A 14,551-nucleotide genomic window follows, 5' to 3' on the forward strand; every position below is an offset into this window, starting at 1 on the left:
TCGGGAAGTCCTGTGGGGAATGCTCAGAGAGTATGGGTTATCGGACTGTCTGATTGTGGCGGTCCGCTCCCTGTATGATCAGTGCCAGAGCTTGGTCCGCATTGCCGGCAGTAAGTCGGACACGTTTCCAGTGAGGGTTGGACTCCACCAAGGCTGTCCTTTGTCACCCATTCTGTTCATAACTTTTATGAACAGGGAAGGTCTATTTAAGTGTACTGGAGGGGAGGCTACTCCGGATAGTCCAACCTCGGATTCAGGAGGAGCAGTGCGTTTTTTGTCCTGGTTGTGGAACTGTGGACCAGCTCTATACTCTCGGCAGGGTCCTTGAGGGTGCATGGGAGTTTGCCCAACTAGTCTACATGTGCTTTGTGGACTTGGAGAAGGCATCCGACCGTGTCCCTCGAGAATTCCTGTGGGGAGTGCTCAGAGAGTATGGGGTATCAGACTGTCTGATTGTGGCGGTCCGCTCCCTGTATGATCAGTGCCAGAGCTTGGTCCGCATTGCCTGCAGTAAGTCGGACACGTTTCCAGTGAGGGTTGGACTCCACCAAAGCTGCCCTTTGTCACCGATTCCGTTCATAACTTTTATGAACAGGGAAGGTCTATTCAGGTGTACTGGAGAGGAGGCTACGCCGGATAGTCTAACCTCGGATTCAGGAGGGGCGGTGCGTTTTTGGTCCTGGTTGTGGAACTGTGGACCAGCTCTATACTCTCGGCAGGGTCCTTGAGAGTAAATTGGAGTTTGCCCAACCAGTTTACATGTGCTTTGTGGACTTGGAGAAGGCATTCGACCGTGTCCCTCGGGAAGTCCTGTGGGGAATGCTCAGAGAGTATGGGTTATCGGACTGTCTGATTGTGGCGGTCCGCTCCCTGTATGATCAGTGCCAGAGCTTGGTCCGCATTGCCGGCAGTAAGTCGGACACGTTTCCAGTGAGGGTTGGACTCCACCAAGGCTGTCCTTTGTCACCCATTCTGTTCATAACTTTTATGAACAGGGAAGGTCTATTTAAGTGTACTGGAGGGGAGGCTACTCCGGATAGTCCAACCTCGGATTCAGGAGGAGCAGTGCGTTTTTTGTCCTGGTTGTGGAACTGTGGACCAGCTCTATACTCTCGGCAGGGTCCTTGAGGGTGCATGGGAGTTTGCCCAACTAGTCTACATGTGCTTTGTGGACTTGGAGAAGGCATCCGACCGTGTCCCTCGAGAAGTCCTGTGGGGAGTGCTCAGAGAGTATGGGGTATCGGACTGTCTGATTGTGGCGGTCCGCTCCCTGTATGATCAGTGCCAGAGCTTGGTCCGCATTGCCTGCAGTAAGTCGGACACGTTTCCAGTGAGGGTTGGACTCCACCAAGGCTGCTCTTTGTCACTGATTCTTTTCATAACTTTTATGGACAGAATTTCTAGGTGCAGTCAAGGCGTTGAAGGGTTCTGGTTTGGTGGCTGCAGGATTAGATCTCTGCTTTTTGCAGATGATGTGGTCCTGATGGCTTCATCTGACCAAGATCTTCAGCTCTCACTGGATCCGAGTGTGAAGCGACTGGGATGGGAATCAGCACCTCCAAGTCAGAGTCCATTGTTCTTGCTCGGAAAAGGGTGGAGTGCCATCTCCGGGTTGGGGAGGAGATTTTGCCCCAAGTGGAGGAGTTCAAGTACCTCAGAGTCTTGTTCACGAGTGAGGTAAGAGTGGATCGTGAGGTCGACAAAAGGATCGGTGCGGCATCTTCAGTAATGCGGACACTGTATCGATCCGTTTTGGTAAAGAAGGAGCTGAGCCGGAAGGCAAAGCTCTCAATTTACCGCTCGATCTACATTCCCATCGTCACCTATGGTCGTGAGCTTTGAGTTATGACCAAAAGGACAAGATCACGGGTACAAGCGGCCCAAATGAGTTTCCTCCATGGAGAGGAGCCAGATGCTGTGGTCTGGGCATCTGGTCAGGATGCCACCCGAACGCCTCCCTAGGGAGGTGTTTCGGGCCCGTCCGACCAGTAGGAGGCCACGGGGAAGACCCAGGGCATCTGGTTTGGTGGCTGCAGGTTTAGGTCCCTGCTTTTTGCAGCTGATGTAGTCCTGACGGCTTCATCCGGCCAGGATCTTCAGCTCTCAAACATGTCAAAATAAAATGATAATTAGCTTTGTTCCCAAAACCCGAATGTGGACGGTATGCTCAGATGTTAGCACTGATTGTATTAGTTTGAGCACACCTTTCATTTTGGACATCCCTGATCCCTCGGAGTGTTTACTGGTTAGAAAAATGGATTTTTGAGGATTTGTGTGAAGGCGGATTGGGGAACACATTCTGTAGTCAGACATGTCAAAAATCCGTCAAGGCCGAGAAAGTTTAAAACGTTGCCAAGCGACGACCGAAATGTGCCGCTTCTCTTTCTTTCCCGCGGATACCGTATTTTCCATCTCGCTTTACCTTGGAAGCCGGCGTTACGTTGATGAATGTGAACAAATCAGCGATGGATAAATCCTCATTACTCCCACTCAAGTGCTGCGGATGAAGTGTTTCTCGACTGGAAATGTTGCAGATGAACATCCAGTTCTGACGTGTGGACGACAAAATGTCCACCGAATGGCTTTGTTTGTATGTCACTTCTCATGCAACACCAATAAACAATCAATAATTACTTGTGTGCTTATTTCAATCAATGTCTTCATCCCTCCATCTTATCCAGAGTCGGGCCGCGGGGGCAGCAGCCTAAGCAGAAGAAGCCCAGACTTCACCTCTCTCGGCCACTTGATCCAGTTCCTCCCGGAGGATCCCGAAGCGTTCCCAGGCCGGCCGGGAGTAATACCACATGAGGGCAAGGAAAAACTCACGAACCAGTGGGATGTCAATATGAATGACTATGAGAAACTTTGGAGAGGACCGCAGATGTGGGTGACTCCCCTCCCTCTAGGGGAGACTGGATGCAATGGACGTCGAGTGGGTCTAGCATAATATTGTGAAAGTCCAGTCCATAGTGGATCTAACATAATAGTGAGAGTCCGGTCCATAGTGGATCTAACATAATAGTGAGAGTCCAGTCCATAGTGGATCTAACATAATAGTGAGAGTCCAGTCCATAGTGGATCTAACATAATAGTGAGAGTCCAGTCCATAGTGGATCTAACATAATAGTGTGAGAGTCCAATCCATAGTGGATCTAAAATAATAGTGAGAGTCCAGTTCATAGTGGATCTAATAGTCAGAGTCCAGTCCATAGTGGGTCTGACATAATAGTGTGAGAGTCAAGTCCATAGTGGATCTAACATAATAGTGTGAGAGTCCAATCCATAGTGGATCTAAAATAATAGTGAGAGTCCAGTTCATAGTGGATCTAATAGTGAGAGTCCAGTCCATAGTGGGTCTGACATAATAGTGAAAGTCCAGTCCATAGTGGATCTAACATAATAGTGTGAGTCCTGTCCATAGTGGATCTAATATAATAGTGAGAGTCCAGTCCATAGTTTATCTAACATAATAGTGTGAGTCCAGTCCATAGTGGATCTAACATAATAGTGTGAGAGTCCAATCCATAGTGGATCTAAAATAATAGTGAGAGTCCAGTTCATAGTGGATCTAATAGTGAGAGTCCAGTCCATAGTGGGTCTGACATAATAGTGAAAGTCCAGTCCATAGTGGATCTAACATAATAGTGTGAGAGTCCTGTCCATAGTGGATCTAATATAATAGTGAGAGTCCAGTCCATAGTGGATCTAACATAATAGTGTGAGAGTCCAATCCATAGTGGATCTAAAATAATAGTGAGAGTCCAGTTCATAGTGGATCTAATAGTGAGAGTCCAGTCCATAGTGGGTCTGACATAATATTGAAAGTCCAGTCCATAGTGGATCTAACATAATAGTGTGAGAGTCCTGTCCATAGTGGATCTAATATAATAGTGAGAGTCAGGTCCATAGTGTATCTAACATAATAGTGTGAGTCCAGTCCATAGTGGATCTAACATAATAGTGTGAGAGTCCAATCCATAGTGGATCTAAAATAATAGTGACAGTCCAGTTCATAGTGGATCTAATAGTGAGAGTCCAGTCCATAGTGGGTCTGACATAATAGTGAAAGTCCAGTCTATAGTGGATCTAACATAATAGTGTGAGAGTCTAGTCCATTGTGGATCTAACATAATAGTAAGAGTCTAGTCCATAGTGGATCTAACCTAATAGTGAGAGTCCAGTCCATAGTGGATCCAACATAAAAGTGAGAGTCCAGTCCATAGAGGAGCTAACATAAAAGTGAGAGTCCAGTCCATAGTGGATCTAACATAAAAGTAAGAGTCTAGTCCATAGTGGATCTAACATAATTGTGTGAGAATGTAGTCCATAGTGGATCTCACATAATAGTGAGAGTCCAGTCCATAGTGGATCTAACATAAAAGTGAGAGAGTCCTGTCCATAGTGGATCTAACATAGTAGTGAGAGTCCAGTCCATAGTGGATCTAATATAATAGTGAGAGTCCAGTTCATAGTAGATCTAACATAATAGTGTGAGAGTCCTGTCCATAGTGGATCTAACATAATAGTGAGAGTCCAGTCCATAGTGGATGTAACATAATAGTGAGACAGTCCAGTCCATAGTGGATCTAACATAATAGTGAGAGTCCAGTCCATAGTGGATCTAACATAATAGTGAGAGTCCAGTCCATAGTGGATCCAACATAATAGTGTGAGAGTCTAGTCCATAGTGGATCTAACATAATAGTGAGACAGTCCAGTCCATAGTGGATCTAACATAATAGTGAGAGTCCAGTCCGTAGTGGACCTAACATAATAGTGAGAGTCCAGTCCATAGTGGGTCTAACATAATAGTGTGAGAGTCCAGTCCATAGTGGATCTAACATAATAGTGAGAGTCCAGTCAATAGTGGATCCAACATAATAGTGAGAGTCCAGTCCATAGTGGATCTAACGTAATAGTGAGAGTCCTGTCCATAGTGTATCTAACATAATAGTGAGAGTCCAGTCCATAGTGGATCTTACATAATAGTGAGAGTCCAGTCCATAGTGGATCCAACATAATAGTAAGAGTCTAGTCCATAGTGGATCTAACATAATTGTGTGAGAATGTAGTCCATAGTGGATCTAACATGATAGTGTGAGAGTCCAGTCCATTGTGGATCTAACATAATAGTAAGAGTCCAGTCCATAGTGGATCTAAAATAATAGTGAGAGTCCAGTCCATAGTGGATCTAACATAAAAGTGAGAGTCTAGTCCATAGTGGATCTAACATAATTGTGTGAGAATGTAGTCCATAGTGGATCTAACATAATAGTGAGAGTCCAGTCCATAGTGGATCTAACATAAAAGTGAGAGTCTAGTCCATAGTGGATCTAACATAATTGTGTGAGAGTCCAGTCCATAGTGGATCTAACATGATAGTGAGAGTCCAGTCCATAGTGGATCTAACATAATAGTGAGAGTCCAGTCCATAGTGGATCTAATATAATAGTGTTTTATCTATTTTTTTTTTTATTTGTTTTTTGTTATCCCCCTCAGGTCAACAAGCAATGCTTAACCTTTATTTTGAAGGGTAGTATTTAAAGGAAATGTTATTCGGCTGACTGATGTTAACTTGTTAGCTCAATCTATTGGCTACTTTTTTTTTATTATTATTATTAGGTTTTATTTTACTCAGGTCAACGAGCAATGCCTTAAACTTTATTTTGAAGGGTGGCATTTAGAGGAAATATTATTCGGCTGACTGATGTTAACTTGTTAGCTCAATCTATTGGCTTTTTTTTTTTCCAATTTTTTTATTTTTCATCCAGTCAACAAGCAATCTCCTTAACCTTTATTTTGAAGGATAGAGGAAAAGTTATTCAGCTAACTAACTGAACTTCTTCGTTCAATCTATTGGCTTTTTTTTTTTTAATAATTTTTATTTTCATTTTTCCTCCGGTCAAGAAGAGGAAATGTCATTCGTCTGACTGAACTTGTTAGTTCAATCTATTGGCTTATTTTTCTTAATTTACGGCCAAACATCTACATCACGATACATGTAACTTCCTGTGATAACGATATCACAGTATATTATTTGGTATATAAATGGTAATAGAATAAGTTTAAAACAAATTCCAAATTTAGCTGCTGACATTTCGCATTAGTTTTGGGAAGATGCCACAAATTTCGGTATCGACCCGATACCAAGTTGTTGCAGGATCAGTATCGGTCACCAGTGCTGATACTGATACTTCAAAGTTTGACAATCATTTGATATCACAACTATAATCAAAAACACAAGCTATAATGTTAATATCAATTAAATATGTTAATGATTTTCTACTAACTGCTACTAGCTGCCCAAAGCCCTTGTGTGTCCAAATACTTATTAATTTTGTAAACAATAACAAAAGCCACAAAAGATTTTTGGTAATAAAAAAAATAATGACATAAATCAACTTTATATGTTGATGCGTCCACTTTTGTTCAAAAACAACGGCCTTACTTAGCATATTCGCCTACGGTGGGTAGCATATTTAACTATTCTCACCCTCCAGTGATAATACTACTTGAACTTAGTACCTTTTGTCACCACGGAGGCAAAGAATGCGGACTTTAGACGTGGCTTTGCACTGTGGAGGGACGTTAGCTGCTATTTGTCATGAACATGCATTATCACCGTGTAATGACAGTATCAAAAACAATATCGGTCACCAGATATATATATCATTTATATCTGATATATATATCATATATATCACTTAGCTGCGGCTGATTGGCACCTGGCCACACCTGGTGTCAATCAGCCCGCTCCTATTTCTACCTGCTTTTGTCCTCCAGTCGGGGCTGGATTATTGTCATGTCGATGTCGCTCTTGTCGTTGCTACCTGTCGTGTCGTGTCCTATCATATCGTGTCAATGCAGCGTTGCGGTAAGCTATATTTGATAGTGGTTTGTAGTCTTTTGTTCCCTGCTTCCAAGTTTGTTTTCATATTATAAGTACGGTGTCTGTTTCTTGCTCGATACCTGCTAGCTTCCACGCTATGCCTTTTTGTTTGTTTTCCGCCCACGTGCGCGCTTTTTGTTGTACCCCTTTGGTTTATTCTTCTTTTAGTAATTTTATTAAATCATGATTTCTCACTCCATGCCTGCCTCCATTTCTGCATCTTGGGGTTCGTCACAAATTAACACCAAAAAAAAAAAACACTCGGAAAAATATCGAAACACAGTGTTACTGTTCAAACTGCGAATGATCTTATAGAGGGCAAAAATATTCAATGTGTTTGTGTCTGCATATTTCTTGTTAAAAGTGTATTCTGAGAGTTTATTTTATTTTTTTCTTCATAAAATTGCATTATAGAAAGATATTGTGACTCCGGCGGTGGTTTAAATTTCTGTAAAGTGTTTTTTTTGTATTAGTTTGTTAAAATTGCTAAATTAAAACAATTTATATTCCGGGAGAGTACTTCCGTTTAGGTCACTTCCGGTTCGCGTCCTGATTCGGTGTTGAATTGGCGGACATTTCGACACGTTCTAAACTCTTTTGTTGCCATCCGTCGTGAATCCTTCCTCGTAGAGGCAACGTCGTAAGTGTTTTTTTTTGTTTTGTTTTGTTATTTTTAGAAGCTTATGCAACCTATTTTTATGGACTTGCCACTTTGTAAATTCCTGTTATAAGCTGTTATGCAGTATACGGTATGCCTTGAGCTCTTATTTTGAAGAGCGGAAGTGGTGACACGTTGCGGCGGAGCGGAGTTTTGAAAACAAACGAAATAAAGTGGTCCTTCTGTAAAACTGGAGCCTCTGTGATTTTTATTTTGTAGTTTTAATCGAGGACCACTTTATTTTGTTCGTTTTCAAACCCCGCTCCACCGCAACGTGTCACCACTTCCGCTCTTCAAAATAAGAGCTCAAGTCATATAATATATAACGGCTTATAACAGGAACTTAACATCACATAGAGGCAAGTCCGTAAAAAAATATTACATTTATTTCATGCTAGTGATATTTAAATTATAAAGGATGGCGATTTTTAAGAACTTTTGTGAACATTTTTACTCCGTGCAATTCACTGTAGAAAGGGGGCTGCCGCCCTCTGCTGGCCATTCTGTTACACTGCAGCCACATGTTTAAATGGAAACAATTTGTTGGAGTCAAGGACAAATATTGTGCAAAACTATTGAGAGAATTAGTCTCATATTATTTACCAGTTTTCAAAACTGGAAAAATGCCATAGTAAATGCTAATCTTGCAACAATCAATCAATCAATGTTTATTTATATAGCCCTAAATCACAAATGTCTCAAAGGACTGTACAAACCACTACGACTACGACTACGACATCCTCGGAAGAACCCACATAAGGGAAAGGAGAACTCACACCCAGTGGGACGCCAGTGACAATGCTGACTATGAGAACCTTGGAGAGGACCTCATAGTCCCCCTCTAGGGGACCGAAAGCAATGGATGTCGAGCGGGTCTAACATGATACTGTGAAATTTCAATCCATAGTGGCTCCAACACAGCCGCGAGAGTTCAGTTCAAAGCGGATCCAAGACAGCAGCGAGAGACCCGTCCACAGGAAACCATCCCAAGCGGAGTCGGATCAGCAGCGTAGAGATGTCCCCAACCGATACACAGGCGAGCGGTCCATCCTGGGTCCCGACTCTGAACAGCCAGTACTTCATCCATGGCCATCGGACCGGACCCCCTCCACAAGGGAGGGGGGGACAGAGGAGAAAAACAAAAGGAGCGGCAGATCAACTGGTCTAAAAAGGAGGTCTATTTAAAGGCTAGAGTATACGGATGAGTTTTAAGGTGAGACTTGAATGCTTCTACTGAGGTAGCATCTCGAACTGTTACCGGGAGGGCATTCCAGAGTACTGGAGCCCGAACGGAAAACGCTCTATAGCCCGCTGACTTTTTTTGGGCTTTAGGAATCACTAATAAGCCGGACAGAGTCCTTTGAACGCAGATTTCTTGCCGGGACATATGGTACAATACAATCGGCAAGATAGGATGGAGCTAGACCGTGTAGTATTTTATACGTAAGTAGTAAAACCTTAAAGTCACATCTTAAGTGCACAGGAAACCAGTGCAGGTGAGCCAGTACAGGCGTAATATGATCAAACTTTCTTGTTCTTGTCCAAAGTCTAGCAGCCGCATTTTGTACCAACTGTAATCTTTTAATGCTAGACATGGGGAGACCCGAAAATAATACGTTGCAGTAATCAAGACGAGGCGTAACAAACGCATGGATAATGATCTCAGCGTCTTTAGTGGACAGAATGGAGCGAATTTTAGCGATATTACGGACATGAAAGAAGGCCGTTTTAGTGACGCTTTTAATGTGTGCCTCAAAGGAGAGAGTTGGATCGAAGATAATACCCAGATTGTCTTAACAACACAATTGTGTGTTATTGTTTTAGTAACACTATTGTATGTTATTGTTTTGATAACACACAATTAAACCAACACACAATTGTATGCTACTGTTTTAATAACACAATTGTGTGTTATTGTCTTAGCACAAGTCTATGTTATTGTCTTAACAACACAATTGTGAGTTATTGTTTTAATAACACACTTTTAAGTTATTTTTTTGATAACACACAATTAAAATAACACACAATAACACAATTGTAAGTTATTGTTTTGATAACACACGATTGTGTGTTACTGTCTTAATAAATTGTGTATCATTGTCTTAACAACACAATTGTGTGTATTGTTTTGATAACACAATTGGAAGTTATTGTTTTAATAACACAATTACTGTCTTAATATAATCCACCCATCCATTTTCTACCGCTTATTCCCTTTTGGGGTCGCGGGGGGTGCTGGCGCATATCTCAGCTGTCTTAATATAATATAATATATATATACACTATATTGCCAAAAGTATTTGGCGGTCACATTTCCTGTTACTATGTCTCCCTCTTTTGGTTGATTAAAATACTGCAACATAATTGAATGCATCATTCGATGACTATTGATGACGTGTAAGTACAATTTAATTATTTGTTGCTTAGTTATGACATGTGTCGTGGTACAGTATGTACAGTATTGCTATTGTGTACTTCACAATACTTCACCACTTAACAACACAATTGTGTGTCATTGCCTTAACAACACAATTGTCTGTTATTGTTTTAATGACAGAAGTGTCTGTTACTGTCTTAACATAATTGTGTGTTATTGTCTTTAACAACACAATTGTGTGTTATTGTTTTAATAACACAATTGTAAGTTATTGTTTTGATAACACAATTAAAATAACAGAGGATTGCGTGTTACTGTCTTAATAACACAATTGTGTTATTGGCTTCATAAGACAATTGTGTTTTATTGTCTTAACAACATAATTGTGTGTTATTGTTTTAATAACAGACAATTAAAATAAGACACACTTGTCCTAATAACACAATCGTGTGTTATTGTCTTAATAACACAATTCTATGTTATTGTCTTAACAACACAGTTGGGTGTAATTGTCTTAACAACACAATTGTGTGTTATTTCTTAATAACACACAATTAAAATAACACACAATTGTGTGTGACTGTCTTGATAACACAATTGTGTGTTATTGTTTTAATAACACAATTTCATGTTGTCTTAACAACACAATTGTGTGTTATTGTTTTAATAACACAACTATGTGTCACTGTCTTAATAACACAATTGGGTGTTATTGTCTTAACAACACAATTGTGTGTTATTCTTTTAAAAACACAATTATGTGTTACAGTCTGAATAACACAATTGTGTAATTGTCTTAACAACACAATAGTGTGTTATTGTTTTAATAACAGAATTATGTGTTATTGTCTTAACAACACAATTGTGTGTTATTGTTCTAATAACACAATTGTATGTTATTGTTTTGATAACACACAATTAAAATAACACACACTAACACAATTCTGAGTTATCGTTTTGATAACACACAATTAAACTAACACACAATTGTATGGTACTGTTTTAATAACACAATTGTGTGTTATTGTTTCAGCACAAGTCTATGTTATTGTCTTAACAACACAATTGTGTGTTATTGTTTTAATAACACACTTTTAAGTTATTGTTTTGATAACACAAAATTAAAATAACACACAATAACACAATTGTAAGTTATTGTTTTGATAACACACGATTAAAATAACACACAATTTTGTGTTACTGTCTTAATAAATTGTGTATCATTGTCTTAACAACACAATTGTGTGTATTGTTTTACTAACACAATTGTAAGTTATTGTCTTAACAACACAATTGGGTGTAATTGTCTTAACAACACAATTGTGTGTTGTTTCTTAATAACACACAATTAAAATAACACACAATTGTGTGTGACTGTCTTGATAACACAATTGTGTGTTATTGTCTTAATAACACAATTTCATGTTGTCTTAACAACACAATTGTGTGTTATTGTTTTAATAACACAATTATGTGTCACCGTCTTAATAACACAATTGGGTGTTATTGTCTTAACAATACAATTGGGTGTAATTGTCTTAACAACACAATTGTGTCTTATTTTTAATAAGAGAGGATTGTCTTCATAAGACAATTGTGTTTTATTGTCTTAACAACATCATTGTGTGTTATTGTTTTAATAACAGACAATTAAAATAAGACACACTTGTCCTAATAACACAATTGTGTGTTACTGTCTTAATAACACAGTAGTGTGTTATTGTCTTAATAACACAATTCTATGTTATTGTCTTAACAACACATTTGGGTGTATTTGTCTTAACACAATTGTGTGTTATTTCTTAATAACACACAATTAAAATAACACAATTGTGTGTGACTGTCTTAATAACACAATTGTGTGTTATTGTCTTAGTAACACATATCAATGTATTGTCTTAACAACACAATTGGGCGTTAATTTCTTAACAACACAATTATGTGTTATTGTCTTAACAACACAATTGTGTGTTATTCTTTTAAAAACACAATTATGTGTTACAGTCTGAATAACACAATTGTGTTATTGTCTTAACAACACAATAGTGTGTTATTGTTTTAATAACAGAATTATGTGTTATTGTCTTAACAACACAATTGTGTGTTATTGTTCTAATAACACAATTGTATGTTATTGTTTTGATAACACACAATTAAAATAACACACACTAACACAATTCTGAGTTATCGTTTTGATAACACACAATTAAACTAACACACAATTGTATGGTACTGTTTTAATAACACAATTGTGTGTTATTTTCTCAGCACAAGTCTATGTTATTGTCTTAACAATACAATTGTGTGTTATTTTTTTAATAACACACTTTTAAATTATTGTTTTGATAACACAAAATTAAAATAACACACAATAACACAATTGTAAGTTATTGTTTTGATAACACACGATTAAAATAACACACAATTTTGTGTTACTGTCTTAATAAATTGTGTATCATTGTCTTAACAACACAATTGTGTGTATTGTTTTACTAACACAATTGTAAGTTATTGTCTTAACAACACAGTTGGGTGTAATTGTCTTAACAACACAATTGTGTGTTATTTCTTAATAACACACAATTAAAATAACACACAATTGTGTGTGACTGTCTTGATAACACAATTGTGTGTTATTGTCTTAATAACACAATTTCATGTTGTCTTAACAACACAATTGTGTGTTATTGTTTTAATAACACAATTGTGTGTCACCGTCTTAATAACACAATTGGGTGTTATTGTCTTAACAACACAATTGGGTGTAATTGTCTTAACAACACAATTGTGTCTTATTTTTAATAAGAGAGGATTGTCTTCATAAGACAATTGTGTTTTATTGTCTTAACAACATCATTGTGTGTTATTGTTTTAATAACAGACAATTAGAATAAAACACACTTGTCCTAATAACACAATTGTGTGTTACTGTCTTAATAACACAATAGTGTGTTATTGTCTTAATAACACAATTCTATGTTATTGTCTTAACAACACATTTGGGTGTATTTGTCTTAACAACACAATTGCGTGTTATTTTTTAATAACACACAATTAAAATAACACAATTGTGTGTGATTGTCTTAATAACACAATTGTGTGTTATTGTCTTAATAACCCATATCAATGTATTGTCTTAACAACACAATTGGGCGTTAATTTCTTAACACAATTATGTGTTATTGTCTTAACAACACAATTGTGTGTTATTCTTTTAAAAACACAATTATGTGTTACAGTCTGAATAACACGATTGTGTTATTGTCTTAACAACACAATAGTGTGTTATTGTTTTGATAACAGAATTATGTGTTATTGTCTTAACACAATTGTGTGTTATTGTTTTAATAACACAATTGTATGTTATTGTTTTGATAACACACACTAACACAATTCTGAGTTATTGTTTCGATAACACACAATTAAACCAACACACAATTGTATCTTACTGTTTTAATAACACAATTGTGTGTTATTGTCTTAGCACAAGTCTATGTTATTGTCTTAAAAACACAATTGTGTGTTATTGTTTTAATAACACACTTTTAAGTTATTGTTTTGATAACACACAATTAAAATAACACACAATAACAATTGTAAGTTATTGTTTTGATAACACACGATTAAAATAACACACGATTGTGTGTTACTGTCTTAATAAATTGTGTATCATTGTCTTAACAACACAATTGTGTGTATTGTTTTAATAACACAATATTAAGTTTTCGTTTTAATAACACAATTACTGTCTTAATATAATATAATATAATATATATATACACTATATTGACAAAAGTATTTGACGGTCACATTTCCCTTTACTATGTCTCCCTCTTTTGGTTGATTAAAATACTGCAGCATAATTGAATGCATCATTTTGACGGGTAGTGCGATTCGATGACTATTGAAGACGTATAAGTACAATTTAGTTATTTGTTGCTTAGTTATGACGTGTGTCAGGGATACTGTATGTACAGTACTGCTATTTTATACCTCGCAATACTTCACTACATTCATAAAAACAAATAAATGCCTGACTGTAAGGTGTACCTAATGCTGTGTCTATTGACGGTCACATTTCCTGTTACTATGTCTCCCTCTTTTGGTTGATTAAAATACTGCAGCATAATTGAATGCATCATTTTGACTGGTAGTGCGATTCAATGACTATTTTGAGACGTATAAATACGATTGAAGACGACATGAATACATAACACGTTAAAAATACGATTTAAAGCTACGTATTATGAAACTGAGATAGTTTAGCCAGTTAAATTTCCCATTGAGTGTAAAATTGTAGTCCTGACAATCCGAATTATATTTACACGGCGCTTTTCTCTGGTGACTCAAAGCACTTTACGTTGTGAAATCAATCTATCAATGTTTATATAACCCTAAATCACAAGTGTCTCAAAGGGCTGCACAAACCACAACGACATCCTCGGTACAGAGCCCACATAAAGGCAAGGAAAAACGCACCGCAGGGGGACGTCGGTGACAGTGACTATGAGAAACCTTGGAGAGGACCGCATATGTGGGAAACCCCCCATTATCCAAGTTACATTTAAACCACTGTGGGTGGCACTGGGAGCAGGTGGGTAAAGTGTCTTACCTAAGTCCATAACGG

Source organism: Nerophis ophidion, linkage group LG19 (assembly GCF_033978795.1).
Source record: "Nerophis ophidion isolate RoL-2023_Sa linkage group LG19, RoL_Noph_v1.0, whole genome shotgun sequence".
Lineage (NCBI taxonomy): Eukaryota > Metazoa > Chordata > Actinopteri > Syngnathiformes > Syngnathidae > Nerophis > Nerophis ophidion.